The following is a 15,743-nucleotide window of genomic DNA, read 5'->3' on the forward strand; positions in this document are numbered from 1 at the left end:
GGCGATCTCTGTATCGGACCTTGCTAGCTCTGTTATGAAAAGAGCCCCAGGATGGCTCCTATGGAGCGACGGAAAGAGCCTAGTACACCGGAAGAGCGCTGTACTCTGCTCTTTCCGTCACTTTATAGAAATATTAGAACCTGGGGCTCTATTCATAACAGACCTGGCGGGGTCCAATACAAAAATCACCTGGGGGTTCAGGGGTCGGAGCCCCTCGATCTCCTACTAGGGGAAAGGTCAATTTTTGCTGGAACACCCCTTTAATGGTTGGCTTTTTTTTAGTCTTCGCATGATTTTTGAGCATTATTTTGTCTTGGTCAATTTTTGCCCCACATTGAAAAAATATATATATATATATATTGTCAGCGGTGTTTTTGGTTACAGAAAAAGCTTAAGCCTAAAAAAGTCTGTTCTCAAAGAAGGCCTTTTTGGGATGTTTCCATTTAGGGATGAAAAAAGGACCTAACAATTGATTTTATAGCTATAAAAATAAAGTGTACATGTGCTCAAAGAGACGTTTTCCCATTGAATTCAATAGGCCAATTCTGGACCACTTTATATTTCCATCAAACAACACAAAAACATAGTGGAAACATAGTCTCACTCTGCAGAGCTGTCAACAGTCTACACAATATGTTTATGGCAACCTGTATGTTTTTAAAGCGTTAGGATATATGCACACAGAGTAATTGTCGCTGAATACTCCGTGCGCAATCCGCCATGTCCGCCCAAAGAATTGACAAGACAATTCTATGGGCGGACGACGGGATCCGCCCGAGCTTATAAAGGAGCCTATGTGACAGGCAGAAGTTCAGGTGGGAGCACAGGGGAGCGAGCGGCGGATTCTGCACAGAGTTTTCCTTGAGAATTACTCAATTTGCATATACCCTTAAAGGTACAGGCTAAAAAGTGAATTCTGCTGACAGAAGTCAACATGGAAAGGGGTCCATGAAAAGACATATGTACAATGTAGGAATACTTTGTGTCAGTTTATAAAAGAGTGGAAGTGATAGGGTGTAATAAAGGAGATATTGCCTAAAGAGACAAGTATACTGGCAATAAGCTATAATCTAGAAGTATAATTATTGTTATCTACAGTATCTGTATATATTTCTGGAGGAATGTAGGCACTTGATTTAATGTTTGCTGGAGTAAAAAATGTTTGAAATGCACCCTGAGAATACTATTTAAATAACATGATTACAGGAGAGAAGCCAGGGATTTGGTAAATTTGTGATAATAAAGAGAATAAAGGCTTTGAAGTCCTGAGTCAAGCAAATTTCTGAGGATCCGTCTTTGAAAATATACCACATCAAGGAGAAAAATTTAGCTGTGTATTATAGACCTAACTAAATACTGAAATGTAAATGTAATAAGCTCATGAATTTGTAAACAGGAAAATAAACTAAAAAGTAGGCCAAATAAGGCTATATTCACACACAGTAAAATAGTACAGCTGTTGTTTTTTTTTTTTTTTTTAGTTAAAAATAGGGGCAAATTTGCAATATAATAATGCGCTCAATTGAAGTCAATGGGAAAATGAAGAGCGTTTGTAATTGATTTTAACCATCTAAATAATGAACATCTTCATTACTTACAACCTGCGTTTGCAAAATATTGTTGTCTATTCACACAATGTCTGCATGTGACCATCACTTGTCATGAAGCCTACACAGTTCTCCCTGGGGGTGGAGGGATCGAAGTACCTCTCCTTCAGAAGAAAAAAAGAAAGCTGGCCCTCTCACCTTTTGGAGGTGTATACTCTGCCAATCAATGCTCTATTCAGAATTTCCTCCAAAAAAGAAGAGAACACATCTATAAATACCTGCTCTGGGGTTATTTCCCCTGATTATTACAGATCAAGATACAGGGTGAGAGGTCTATAACATGGGGTGAGAGGGTAATGTGTCTCCCTGGGGAAACCACCAAGCTTTCATAGGGAATCTTATATGCTACACAATGCCTGGTAATGCCTTGAGTTTAAATCTCTCCTAGCTCAGTAGGCAGCAATGGCGTTCTCCTGCCCATTGTTCCTTCTGCAGCCATTTTGTGGAGAATAGCAAAGGAAGGGCTTGTCCTTGGGAAATGTGGATAGAATACAGTATGGTTATGAGACCAGGGATGTGGGGATTGAAGAGACATCTGTTCTTTAAAGGATTAAAAGATAGAGGACATGTAGTACTGCACATCGGAGAACAGATAAAAGTTTTTAATTTGTGAATGTTGAAAGAGGTCTGCAGATGGTAGGTCAAAGCAGGTCTGAAGGATAGAGAAAGGGGTCACGCCATCAATGGAGAGAAAATGTTATAACAAGGAGTGACCTTTAATCTGCCAGGAAGTAGAGGCACTTAGGGAGTTGGCCAAAGGCTGGAATAAGGGAGAATGTAGTAAAGAAGGAGAAGATCAGGTGACAAGAGACTGGTGGACTGTTTTACATGATCCTAAATATATATGATGTGTGTTTCATTATGGATTAAATATGGGTGGTCTTGGGGAGGGGGATCCACAGTAATGCAGTGGGATGGAATTTAAGTGTGCTTCTATAGTAAGCCATAGGGGGATCCTTAGCAAATACGTGAGGGGCCAAATGGGCCACATAAGACAACTCTGGAGTTTAGTCGTTACAACATAGAGTGCATAATTCAGAGTTTTTGTCCAGATAAGTTGTATGATCATATGTTAAACATTTAGTAGAAAAGAAAGTGGCATAGGTACAGGAAGCACTCAGAGAAAATATAAGGGCTTTAAAAGAATGGAGGGCAGTATACCAGGAAAAAGAGACTATGAGAGTCATCACAAAAACTTTAGATGGTGGGAGGATCATAGGTGTCACATTTAATATGAGTAACACTGAATCCTCAAAGTATAGTAAAATTAAAGTGTGTAGTGACTGGGGAGGTGATGGCTACTAACATGTCATCTGCAAATATGAGTAATTTATGATGAACTTACACCAATTCAACAAATGTTAGAGTTTTGACAAATATATATGGTTATTTGTTGAAGGGCTAATAAATAAGATGTTGACGGTTTAAAAGTTAGGGCACAGATACTCTAAGCCCCGGCCGTTGGGCACGGGGCTGCAAGTTTAAAAGTAGTTTTTTAGGACAATAACTGCATCACTTGCCGAACGGACCCCAGGACAGATCTTGGATTAAAAGCAGCTATCCGAAGGTACAAGTGGTGGAGGGGGCAGATTGTGGGTACAGAGTCGCTTTAATTCCTAATGGATTTTTGAAGGGATTCAATATTATGTTCTGTTAACATTTGTACTGTGCACCTCTGTCTGGAGTTTCATTAATGCATTCCAGTATTTCTGACAGAAGATGAATGATAACAAGTCACCTTGGCAGATAAACATACATTTATTGTGTCATCCCTTCTTCCATCTGAAGAGTTTGTCTGTGCTGAATTCTAATGCTAGCGCCTCAGGACACATGGCAACAATGGAGGGATAAAGATCTATGCTTAGACCTATGCTTCAGGATGGCTGTGAAGGGAAACTGAAAAGATCTTTGCAAGACCTAGACTGGGCAAAATGCTTTTTGCAACATGTCAAAGTTTGTTCACTGCAACATTAGCTTAAGGTCAAATAATCTATAACTGTGTCCCTCATGGTCTTATGTGTCAGTCTAATTTTGCATCAGTGAGCTGACTTATTGTAAATCTGAATGCCCTGCTAATGCTAGATTTAAGGCAAGAATTGAATTTTGTGAAAATGGGTTGTCACATTTACAGTTTGTACAAGGTAACTTGTATGGTTCAAACAATGTAAGTACATGTCTGGATACTGCTGCTTGTCAGGACAGAAAAAAATTGCAGGCCCTTGTATTTCCTAATACTGCCACTGTTTGGAGGTAGCATCCTGTTATTTCAATGTTTGACCCTTAGGGTGGGTCCACACATACCGGAATCGCAGCTGATTTCACACTGCAACTTTGAAGCGAAATCCGCACGATTCCCGGTACTGTCAGTTTGCATACTCGCAGCAGATTTTTAATTCCGCTGCGAGTATGTAACCCCCATACCCTGCTGCGGCCTCATGAATACTTTACCGGTCCGTGCTCCAGCCTAATTCTGTGGCTCCTGGCTCCCTGACATCCCGCTCAGCCAATCAGTGCGCTGTCCCGATGCAGCCATTGATTGACTGAGCGGCAGGTCAGGGAGCCACAGAAGCAGGCCGGAGCACGGACCGGTAAAGTATTCATGGGGCCGCGGCAGATTAAGGGGGATGGGGTTTACATACTTGCAGCGGAATGAAAAATCCACTGCGAATATGTAAACCCATACAAACTGTCAGTACAGAGAATCGCAGCGGATTTAGCTGTGAACTCGCAGCGTGGAATCTGCTGTGATTCCGGTATGTGTGAACCCACTCTAAGGCTTGGTTCACACAGTATATTTCAGGCAGTATTTGGTCCTCATAGTAACCAAAACCAGGAGTGGATTGAAAACACAGAAAGGATCTGTTCACACAATGTTGTAATTGAGTGGATTGCCGTGATTTAATGGTAAATATTTGCTTTTATTTTAAAACCACGGCTGTTGTATTGAAATAATGGCAGTTATTTGCCGTTATATGGCGGCCATCCACTCAATTTCAACATTGTGTGAACATAGACTTTCTGTGTTTTCAATCCACTCCTGGTTTTGGTTGCTATGAGGACCTGACATGAGGACCAAATACAGCCTCAAATATACTGTGTGTGAACCCAGCCTAAAAGGGTCACTGTCGTTTGTAAAAACTTTTGACATGTCATAGAGACATGTCAAAAGTTTTGATCAGACTGGGTCTAAGTAATTAGGCCAGTAATAATCGGGAAACTGAGCAGGAGAGGACCGCGCTGCAGCGTGTCCACTCCATGCTCTGTGTGAGAAAAAAAAAACGTCTTCTCCCGGCTTTTTCTCCCCACCGGTTCAGGTCTGAACACGCAGATCGGGACCAATCAAAACTCATGTCACTATGACATGTCAAAAGTTTTTACAAATGACAGTGACACTTTAAAGGGGTTATCGAGGTTGTAAAAAGAAGTTTTCAAAGGGCCCCATAAATAAAATAACAACCCAACAGTTACTCACCTCACCTCTCACATCTTTCTGTTGGAGTGGACAACATGTGACCACTGCAGGCAGTCAGTGGTCATATACCATACTCTTGCATCTCTGCTCACTGCTGGGATTCATGATTCCAGGAATACGGCCTACAGAGAAGTATACACTGTTATCTGGAGGGCAGGAACAGTATTAAGCTAAGTTTGCACAATTTATGACAGCTGCCGTTCTGTGACACGGCCGTGTCACAGAACAGCCGCTGTCTGTGAAGTTCAACCTGGCCGATACTGCAGTACTCACCAGATGAACTTAATTTCTTTCTAATTGGAATTCGGGCACATATGGGTGTGCCCACGATCCAATCAGCCATTGCAGACAATGTAAAGTCCAGCCAGAGCCGAACTTTAGATAGTCTGCACTGTCCGTTTTCTGTGTGGCCGTATGGAATCCTGGCCAGCATGTGTACGCTCCGGCCAGTATTCCATAGAAAACAATGCAATGTATTTTATCAATAAATAGCGTCTGGTGTTGCAACAACGGCCGTTAGTAATTGAAAAAATATGTTGTGGGAACTCGGCCTAACATTTTCTCTGCCTTCTCTCTGGGGACCCTGGCTGTTATTGACTGTCATTCTCTCTGCATTAGCAAGAGCATAATCTCAAAGTTGATGTTGCTAATCATAGGGAAGAATGTAACATTATCTTTACATCTATATCATAAAAATCAAAGTCTGTCTGTCTGTCTGTCCTTCTGTCCTTCTGTCTGTCTGTCCTCTATAGACTTCCAAACGCCTGAACCGTTTGACCCCAAATTTGGCACACAGATACATTGGGTGCCCGGGAAGGTTATTGCGAAGGTCCCGTCCCTGCCAGATGTACAGGAGGGGAGGGGGAGGGGGAAGAGCGGCGCCCCAGAGAGATGAATGGGAAAATCTCCTCACTGCAAACACAGGTGATATAATTAGCTGCAGCAGACACGGCAGTTGGAGCCTTAGCAACCAATAGGATTACTGCTTTCATTTTCACAGGGAGCAATGGTTGCTAGGGAAGCTGCCTCACAACATCCACAGTAATAACTGGTAGACCCCCTACTCCATCTATACAGTACATGTATATACAGGGCCCCCTACTCCATCTATACAGTACATATATATACAGGGCCCCCTACTCCATCTATACAGTACATGTATATACAGGGCCCCCTACTCCATCTATACAGTACATGTATATACAGGGCCCCCTACTCCATCTATACAGTACATGTATATACAGGGCCCCCTACTCCATCTATACAGTACATGTATATACAGGGCCCCCTACTCCATCTATACAGTACATGTATATACAGGGCCCCCTACTCCATCTATACAGTACATGTATATACAGGGCCCCCTACTCCATCTATACAGTACATGTATATACAGGACCCCCTACTCCATCTATACAGTACATGTATATACAGGACCCCCTACTCCATCTATACAGTACATGTATATACAGGAACCCCTACTCCATCTATACAGTACATGTATATACAGGACCCCCTACTCCATCTATACAGTACATATATATACAGGACCCCCTACTCCATCTATACAGTATATGTATACAGGACCCCCTACTCCATCTATACAGTACATGTATATACAGGACCCCCTACTCCATCTATACAGTACATGTATATACAGGACCCCCTACTCCATCTATACAGTACATGTATATACAGGACCCCCTACTCCATCTATACAGTACATGTATATACAGGACCCCCTACTCCATCTATACAGTACATGTATATACAGGACCCCCTACTCCATCTATACAGTACATGTATATACAGGACCCCATACTCCATCTATACAGTACATGTATATACAGGACCCCCTACTCCATCTATACAGTACATGTATATATAGGAGCCCCTACTCCATCTATACAGTACATGTATATACAGGACCCCCTACTCCATCCATACAGTACATGTATATACAGGACCCCCTACTCCATCTATACAGTACATGTATATACAGGCCCCCCTACTCCATCCATACAGTACATGTATATAGGGCCCCCTACTCCATCTATACAGTACATGTATATACAGGGCCCCCTACTCCATTCATACAGTACATGTATATACAGGACCCCCTACTCCATCCATACAGTACATGTATATACAGGGCACAACAGGTATACCAAACTGTGACTGGGTAACACTGCTACACCAGACCTGACCAATACCACCATACTGTGCTGAATAACACTATCATACCAGACCTGACCAATACCGCCATACTGTGACTGGATAACACTGCCAGACCTGACCAATACCGCCATACTGTGACTGGATAACACCTCCATACCAGACCTGACCAATACCGCCAAACTGTGACTGGGTAACACCGCCACACCAGACCTGACCAATACCGCCATACTGTGACTGGATAACACTGCCACACCAGACCTGACCAATACCGCCATACTGTGACTGGATAACACTGCCACACCAGACCTGACCAATACCGCCATACTGTGACTGGATAACACTGTCATACCAGACCTGACCAATACCGCCATACTGTGACTGGATAACACTGTCATATAAGACCTGACCAATACCGCCATACTGTGAATGGATAACACCGCCACACCAGACCTGACCAATACTGCTATACTGTGCTGGATAACACTGTCATACCAGACCTGACCAATACCGCCATGCTGTGACTGGATAACACTGCCATACCAGACCTGACCAATACCGGCAAACTGTGACTGGGTAACACCGCCACACCAGTCCTGACCAATACCACCATACTGTGACTGGATAACACCATCATATCAGACCTGACCAATACTGCCATACTGTGACTGGATAACACCGCTATACCAGACCTGACCAATACCACCATACCGTGACTGGATAACACCGCCACACCAGACCTGACCAATACCGCCATACTGTGACTGGATAACACCCCCATTCCAGACATGACCAATACCGACACACTGTGACTGAATAACACTGCCATACGGTTAAATACAACCCTGCAGGTATACAGGACACTACAGGTATACAGGACCCCAAAACTATACACTACAAGTGCACGGGACCTCCACAAAACTATATACTACAGGTATACAGGACCGCAAACTATACACTACAGGTATACAGGTCCCCAAAACTATACACTACAGGTATACAGGAACTCCACCAACTATATACTACAGGTATATAGGACCCCAAACTATACACTACAGGTATACAGGACCTCAAAACCATACACTACAGGTATACAGGACCTACACCAACTCTATAATACAGGTATACAGCACCTTCACCAACTCTATACTACAAGTATACAGGACCCCAAATAAACTACAGGTATACAGGAACTCCACCAGCTATATACTACAGGTATATAGGACCCCAAACTATACACTACAGGTATACAGGACCTCCACCAACTCTATACTATAGTTATACAGGACCCTCAAACTATTTACTACAGGTATACAGGACCCCCGAACTATATACTACAGGTATACAAGACCTCCACCAATTATACTCTACAGGTATCCAGGACCCTCAAACTATAAACTACAGGTATACAAGACCTCCACCAACTATACATTACAGGTATACAGCACCAACTATATGCTACAGGTATACAGGATCCCCGAACTATACAGTACAGGTATACAGGACCTTCATCAACTGTACACTGCAGGTATACAGGACCTCCCTCAACTATACACTATAGGTATACAGCCCCCCCAACTATGCACTACAGATATGCGAGACCCCTAAAACTATACATTGTGGGTATACAGAACCCCTCCAACTATGCACTACAGGTATACACTAATTCCACTGATTAACTCAGATGAAACAATACCTTTAGCTTGGCCTCCTGGGCACCTTAGAACAAATCTAATTAACACACTGACACTTTATACCCGGGCAGCGCCGGGTACATTTTCTAGTTCTGTATACAACACTAATATATAGTGCTACAAAGCAGCAATGTACAACTGCTAATTGCATAAATAATGCTGGGAAAGTACTTGTGAATACTGTTGCGTTCTCCTACATTTCATTGCATACACTATATGCATCAGCTTAATGGTTCTTGTAAATTGCTCATCCTCCCACACATCATTTGTTCAATCCTAAATTAATTCAACTCCGGTGTCACTTGCCTTTCCTTTCAGATCATTTAACTTTCTATCCATCAGTTCATGCTGTTTCTCTATGGACATCTATTGTATGTTCTCTGCAAATAACAGGCAATGGTGCCCCATCTTTTCTCTTCCTGCCTGCCATGGTTTGCTGGTTTTGCTGTTACCCTCAGTTTAACCTTACATGTTATAATTAAATTGACTCCAATCCAGCTTTAAATTTGGAATGTGTTTTAACTCTTCCTGACACATGACATGCGTAATTATGAGCAGGTTGTTCTGTTCCTGTCACATCTTACAGTGCATGTACACCATGTTGATCACGTGTCCACATGAGCTTCGCACACATGATTACTTCAGGAGCTTGGCTATGACTGACAGCTGGGTTCTTGCTCTAATAGCCCAGGTTGGTGCTGGCTCTGATTTGGACCATTTAACCTCCTACATGCCACGGTAAATTGTGATGGCGACATCTCTGTCTGTCCCCCCTTGGGCACCCTACAAAGTATGGCCACTTTGGAAAGGCTTTGCAAAAATAAGAGTCTGGTTGGCTTTACTGTTAGAGGAACACTGACAGGCACCGTTATTTAAATTATACAACGTAAGTGCCCTAATGACAAGGTCTTGCAATTCCATTTTAACTCTTGAGAGTATGGTGCCTCCATTAGTGTACCATTTGATAATAATGTCCTCACTAAAAACGGCCACATTCCCACTTTATGCGGGGACCGTATGAAGGGCAGAGCAAGCTGCAGGCGTCCGGGGTATGGAAAAATGAAATACGGTGTCCCTGTGCCCAGAACAACTCACCCATCTGGCCCATGCTTGTATCCTACCTGTATTACTGAACCTCCTTCTCTGCCTCTCAGATCTCACTGCTGTCTGATGTTTTTTATTAACTTTTATTTAATGTGTGTTGGAAGAGGGTATATCCCAAATTCTATATTTTAACCGTAAAAGTTGGGGGTCGTCTTATTTGCCCAGACATCTTATACGCCGGAAGATGCTTTATATCAAATCTACTGTTGATATAGATTTTGAAGTTATAACGACAGTGAAACTTCAACTAATAATGCCCCACCTTTACCCCCATTTTTTTTTATAATGCCCCCATGCCCTTGTGTAATGCCTTTACTGCGCTGTATAAAATAGTAATGCATTTTGTACTCCCATGCAATAATCATGCATCCTGAGCCCTCCCAAAGTAAGTGCCCCATACATAAATAATACTCTCATGCCTCCATAGAGTAATGAAATCCTCTGTACTTTCACACAGTAGTAATAATCCATGCCCCATACTGAAATAATACCCCCTGTGCCTCCATATTGTATAGAGGCTCCCTGTGCCCTTATACAGTATTAAAGTCCCCCTGTGCAGCCATATAGCAATAATGCCTTCTCTGCCCTTATGCAATAATAATTCCCCCTTTTTCCCTACATAGTAATATGTCCTGTTCCTTCATATAGGAATATTGCTCCTCTGACAGCATATGGTATTATTGCCCCCACTGTGACCAGACAAAAAAAATAAAAAAATAATACTGTTATTATTATTTATATATTTATTTATTTATTTATTTATACTGTTTATTTATTATAAAAAACATTATTAAAAAACATTATTATACTGTTTATTATTTTAATACTTAACTGAATATATTACTGTTTTTATTGAATTTATTACTGTTTAAATTTGAATTAATCACTGTTTATTTCTAGGTATTTGGATTTGTGTTTTGACTGAGGTTAATTTGGTCATTACTACTAGGTTTTTGTTTGGTTTTTTGGTTTTGTTGCTGCATTTTGTGAATGGGTGTTAATCTGGCAGGGTGTGGCTAGACATTCCAGACCAGGTGTTGATTTAATTAGATTAGCATAAGAAAAGAGCCAGCCTCCTAAATTAACCTAATTAAGATTTACCTGTATATAAGGAGGCTACAAACTCTGTGGAGTTTACTCTGGAGAGTTGACTACTGGTAGAAGCAGCGTGGCAGAAGTGAGTAGTTAAAAAACTGCAGTAGTTTGAAAACAGCAGGAGTTTGGTGACTGCAGGAGATTATATTTTTTTTTTTCAGTACTTGCTTTCACTTGTTCTTAAATGATGTCTGGTTTGGTGCAGTGTAATTCTTGTTTGGCTGTAGTTTTCCGTAGAACCCTTTGGGACTTGGGGTGCTGTCCAGTTTGCATGCAGATTTCTGGTTTACGTTGTGAAATTTCTAGGCTGCAGTCCTTAGTCTGTACACTTCAATCTGATGTGAGGAGACTATCCCAGCCAGGAGTTGCTGTGCAGCCCTGTTACCAGCCACCTCTTCCTCAAAGACCTCAGAGGAAAAGAGCGGTTTGGAAAACAGTTGGTTCAGGTAGGTTGCGAGCTGTAGAGCAGAAGCATAGCACGTTTGGCCTCTCTGTGCAGAATAGTTTTAGTGTTCTTGCTGATATTGATAGAGATGCTGTTGCTGTTGAAGACATGGCTGCTCAGGTGATTCCCAATGGGGATGTTGTTTTGGATGGGCCACTGAGGGCAGAAGTAAAGGTTAGTAAGAAGAGAAGGCATCTTCTAGTTGGTGACTCGATTGTTAGAGGTGTTGTGGTAGGACAGGAGGAGGATGTGTTTAGAGAGGTGAGATGTCTCCCAGGTGCTACTGTCAGGAGGGATAGGAGACGGATTGTGAACATTGTGAAGGCTGCTAGTATAGGTAGCAAGATTGATCTGGTGGTTCATCTTGGAACCAATGACTTGTCCCAAGGAGATGTGGATTTGGTTAAAAAGGAATTTCAAACTTTTAGTCTGGAGCTGGGCAAGATAACAGATTGTTGGGCATTTTCAGAGGTTTTGCCAGTCTGTAATCAGAACAACAAGGCATGTGATATCTCAGAGTTTAATGCATGGTTAAGGCAGTGGTTTAAGGCAGAAGGTTTTGGGTTTGTTAGTCATAGCTTTTGCAAGTGGTGCAAAAAGGACATGTTCAAGAGGGATGGTTTGCACCCATCACACATAGGTACACAGGTACTTAGTGAGGAATTCAGATTGTTTTTGGACAGACATTTAAACTAGATGAAGGGGACAGAAGTATAATAGAGGAGGAGGATTTCTGTCCCCGACCAGTAAAGACAAATAAGTGTATCCGGATTGGTGAAAGTGCAGTGGTTGGTGCTGTAGACACAGTGGTTGGTGCTGTTGATGTAGTTGTTGGTGCTGTTGACGCAGTTGTTGGTGCGGTTATTGGTGCTGTAGATGCAATGGTTGGTGCGGTTATTGGTGGTAAGGAAGGTGCTGTTGGTGCGGTAGATGAATTTGGGAATAAAGGTATTATGAAGCTTAGTAATCTTCGGGCAATGTGTACGAATGCTCGCAGCTTAGGAAACAAGATCTGTGAGCTGACGGCCATTATGTCTAGAGATGATTTGGACCTTGTTGCTGTAACAGAGACCTGGTTCAAAGAGTCTAATGATTGGGAAATAGCTATACCGGGATATATTCTGTACAGAAAAGACAGAGCAGAGAGAAGGGGAGGCGGGGTAGCCATTTATGTCTTAGTCTTAAATCGACACTCATCCAAAATACATATAAAGAGCTGGAGACTCTATGGGTTTGTATGCAGTCCAAAGAGGGATCTGTTATTAGGATAGGTGTTGTCTATAGGCCTCCGGGGCAAAGCGAGGACTATGATAATATGCTGATGGATGAAATTACTAAAATGTCATTAAAGCGGGACATTGTAGTTATGGGTGACTTTAACATGCCGGATGTGGATTGGAATATCCCTTCTGCACTTACATGTAAAAGCAAGAATGTAATGGAGGCCCTTACAGGGGCATCTCTGAAACAGCTTGTGAAGTCACCTACCAGAGGAGAGAACATTCTAGATTTAGTATTTACTAATGGGGATCGGGTGTCTGAAGTTAGAGTGGAAGAAAATCTAGGTTCCAGTGACCACCAGTGTCTATGGTTTGACGTACAAACTGACTACGTCCAATCCCATACTACAACAAGAGTATTGGATTTTAGGAAGACAGATTTTAATAAAATGGGGGAGTATTTAGATAAAGAATTAAGAGGGTGGGATAAAACATCGGGAGCGAGCACTCAGTGGGCAGAATTAAAAAATGTCATATTAAAGGCAACTAGACTATATGTACGAGAAGTTAGCAAAAGTAAAAGGAAGAAGAATCCATTATGGTTTACTATAGAGGTTAAGGCCATTGTAAAAGGAAAAAAGGCAGCGTATAGGAAGTATAAGGAGACTGGGAATGAAGCTGACAGAAAGACGTATAAAAGAATACAGAAGGAGGCAAAGCAGATTATAAATGCTGCTAAAGCCTCAAAAGAAGAGGAAATGGCAAAATCTGTTACTGCGGGGAATAAAACCTTCTTCAGATATATAAGTGACAGGAAGAAGAAGAAGAATGGCTGCAGCATTACTAAAATAAGTAATGGGGAGAATACGTTTATTGATGGAGATAAGGCGGTCGCTGACTATTTGAATAGTTACTTCTGCTCAGTGTTTTCAGAAGGCGGCCTTCACAATCACAGGATGGTTGGACACAACATTGCCTCCAGCTATATGGGTTCGGCTCCAGTATTTCCAGAGGCTGAAGTTGCAGAGGAACTTGCCCGTTTAAAGCTGAATAAGGCGATGGGTCCAGAAGGGATCCATCCCAGGGTTCTAAAAAGAACTCAGATCTGTGATTGCTGCCCCCCTGACATATCTGTATAACCAATCCCTGCTAACAGGAGATGTCCCCGATGATTGGAGAACAGCCAATGTTATACCAATCCACAAGAAGGGGAATAGAGAAGAGCCCAGTAACTACAGGCCAGTGAGCCTGACATCTGTAGTAGTGAAAATGATGGAAACTCTTCTAAAAAAGAAGATAATGGATCACCTAAGAATCAACAATTTGATGGATCCAAACCAGCATGGCTTTACTGAGGGCCGATCATGTCAGACTAATCTCATTGATTTCTTTAATTATGCCACAAAAGTGCTGGATGAAGGTGGTGCTGTGGATATCGCCTATCTGGACTTCAGCAAAGCTTTTGATACAGTTCTCCATAAAGAGCTGATAGAGAAGTTGGAGAAAATTGGACTAAATCCCTGGATAGTTCAGTGGATTTGTGGTTGGCTGAAGAAGAGATATCAGAAGGTTGTTGTTAATGGTGTATATTCTGAGCAGAGACTGGTTACAAGTGGTGTGCCACAAGGGTCTGTTCTGGGTCCTATTCTTTTTAATATGTTTGTAAGTGACATAGGAGAAGGGTTGGTAGGTAAAGTTTGTCTGTTTGCTGACGACACAAAAGTGTGCAATAGGGTGGATATTCCTGGAGGTGTCAGTAATATGGAAAATGATTTAGCTTTGTTAGATACGTGGTCCAAACAGTGGAAATTGAAGTTCAACGTTTCCAAATGTAAAATAGTGCACTTGGGGAGGAGGAATCCTCTATCCGAGTATCACATCGGCAGTACTGTGTTGGAAAAGACTTCAGAAGAGAAGGATTTAGGGGTAATGATTTCTGAAAGCCTTAAAATGAGTCACCAGTGCAACCAGGCGGTGGGGAAAGCAAATCGTATGCTGGGGTGTATAGCTAGAGGTATAACCAGTAGGAAGAGGGAGATTGTGATCCCGCTGTATAGAGCTCTGGTGAGGCCACATCTGGAATACTGTGTCCAGTTCTGGAGACCTCACCTAAAAAAGGACATTGATAAAATAGAACGGGTCCAAAGACGAGCTACAAAAATGGTGGAGGGTGTGAGGCATAAACCATATCAGGAAAGACTTAAGGATTTGAATCTGTATAGTCTGGAGGAAAGACGGGAAAGGGGGGACATGATTGAAACCTTTAAGTATGTTAAGGGACTAAATAAGGTTCAAGAGGGGAGTGTTTTTAGTAAAAAACTGAGCTCAAGAACAAGAGGACACAGTGAGAGGTTAGTTGGGGGAAAGATCAGAAGCAATGTAAGAAAATATTATTTTACTGAAAGAGTAGTAGATACCTGGAACAAACTTCCAGCAGAGGTGGTTGGTAAATCTACAATAACAGAATTTAAACACGCCTGGGATAGACATATATCTATCCTAAGATAATAAGGAAGAAAATACTAAAAGGGGCGGACTAGATGGACCCAGTGGTCTTTTTCTGCCGACAATCTTCTATGTTTCTACTTACCTAATCCTGGCTCCCATGATGAACAAAGCTTTCCTCTCACTCTCTCCAGGCCTCCAGTCGCTATTCTATACTATTTCCCATTGACCTAAATGTGTGTACCAGAAGAAAAAATAGTGACAGCGATCAGGGATGGATATATACGTGACAAGGTGTATCAGATGTGGAACTTACTTCACTGTGGGGAAAAGGATGTGTGAACATGCCTATCCCCCTCCTGGATGCCTTCAGTTTAGTGTGCAATAGTGAAACTTGCTGATATCCTCTGTTGTATAAATCGGCATTTATTTGGCAATAAACAGGATGGCGACGCGTTTCAGTGGGTCATCCTCCATTTTTCTCAA

The 15,743-nt window shown here is 42.1% G+C and overlaps 1 protein-coding gene across 1 annotated transcript in view; it reads left to right on the forward strand.

Moving 5' to 3' along the window:
* NALCN (sodium leak channel, non-selective) overlaps positions 1 to 15,743 on the forward strand; it is a 420,693-nt gene that overhangs the window by 180,009 nt on the left and 224,941 nt on the right. The window lies entirely within an intron of this gene.

This window comes from Dendropsophus ebraccatus, chromosome 5, assembly GCF_027789765.1.
Source record: "Dendropsophus ebraccatus isolate aDenEbr1 chromosome 5, aDenEbr1.pat, whole genome shotgun sequence".
NCBI lineage: Eukaryota > Metazoa > Chordata > Amphibia > Anura > Hylidae > Dendropsophus > Dendropsophus ebraccatus.